Source organism: Orycteropus afer, unplaced genomic scaffold (genome assembly GCF_000298275.1).
Source record: "Orycteropus afer afer isolate SDZICR_OR568_19922 unplaced genomic scaffold, OryAfe1.0 scaffold00341, whole genome shotgun sequence".
In the NCBI taxonomy this organism is placed as follows: domain Eukaryota; kingdom Metazoa; phylum Chordata; class Mammalia; order Tubulidentata; family Orycteropodidae; genus Orycteropus; species Orycteropus afer.
The window spans coordinates 2,801,268-2,803,022 of NW_006921928.1; positions in this window are offsets into that span (position 1 = coordinate 2,801,268).

Consider the following 1,755-nt stretch of genomic DNA (forward strand, 5'->3'; position numbering starts at 1 on the left):
CAGCAATGGATTTAGTTTGTTTTTATGTATCTTGTGAAGAGACTTATTTATAAAACTTTGTTATGAGAGACTATTCCCCTTGCTTTCTCATAATTTGTGCTAGACAATTCAGCCAATGAGCTCGAATTAATAATAAATTTTTCCCCCCTAAAGGGGTAGGTCAGTTTGTCTGATGGAACTGGGGGACTCTGGAGAGGCTTTGTCTGCAACTTCACCCCAGGTATGCAGGGCTCCAGGGGCCCCGCAGAGAAGCAGAGATTGACAGGGTGCTCGTTTCTGTGGCGGAAGGACCCCATTCCTCTGACTGAAAGGGTGACCAACCACAGAACACATTGCCAGGGCTGAATATGGCAAATTTGGAGCTGGTGTAATTGCTGATGTAGTTTTAATTGCCCATTCATCATGCTAACAGGCCCACAGTGCTGATCGTTTGCAACGTGTTTAGTAATTAGAAGACTCAGGGTGAGGTAGGGTAATGGGGGGTGGGGTAAAATGAGGTGAATAAAAGCCAAAATGCACAGTGCAGGAGGAAAGCTGTGTGAAGGTGGCTTTCCCCTTTCTGATACTGGATGCAGGCTGTGCTACACCAGCTTTTCATCATTGTTGGTTTTAACCTGAGAGCAAGAGCGTTTTCTGGACAGAGACCATCCCTGGACACCCCGGAATTGTTTACAAAGAACCCCCATCCACATCATCCCATTTCCTCTTAAACCACCCTGTGAGCTCACTATGATTTGGGCCTGAAATTCTCAGGTGAAGATTAAATTAATTGCCCGAGATCCCATGGCTGGTGAAATTAAGACTCAAACCTGCGTCTTCTCATTTCAAATCCCTGCCTCTTTCTTCCTTAAACCAGTGTCTTGGTTATCGAGTACTACTATAACAGAAATACCACAAGTGGGTGGCTTTAACAAACAAGTTATTTTCTCACAGTTTAGGAGGCTGGGAGGCTAAATTCAGGGCTCTGGCTCTAGAGGAAGGCTTTCTCTCTCTGTTGGCTCTAGACTCACTCACTGCCATTGAGTTGGATCCAACTCATAGTGACCCCTTCTTGGGTTTTCGAGACAGTATCACTATGGTAGATTGCCCAGCCTTCCCTCTGAGGAGTGGCTGGTGGGTTTGAACCACCAGCCTTCTGATTAGCAGTCAAATGCCTTAGGCACTATGCCACCAGAGTTCCTCTGTTGGCTCTGGAGGAAGGTCTTGGTCTTTTCAGCTTGTTTCTTGATTCCTTGGAGACCTCCAAGAGTCTTGACATCTATTTTACCCCCTCTCTGCTTCTCTTTCTTGCTTATTTTATCTCTTTTTATATCCAAAAGAGATTGACTCAAGATACACCCTATACCAATCCTGCCTTATTAAAGTAACAAGAACAACCCTTTCCCAAGTGGGATTATAATCACAAACAAAGAGGTTAGGATTTACAACACATGATTCAATCCACAGCATTCCATCATTTGGGCCCAAAATGTCATGTTCTTGCCACGTGCAAAACACATTCAGTCCATCACATCATCCCAAAAGTCTTAATCGGTTCCAAGTCCAAAAATCTGACTTCTGAATCATCTAAATTAAATATGGGTGAGAATTTAGACATAGTGCATCCTGGGGCTAAAATCCTCTTCATCTGTGAATATGTGAAATCCAGACCACAAGTTATCTATTTCCAAAGTGCAATCATAGAACAGGCACAAAGTAGACATTTCCATTACAAATGGGACAAATTGGAGGGAAAGAAGGGATAATAGGCACCAA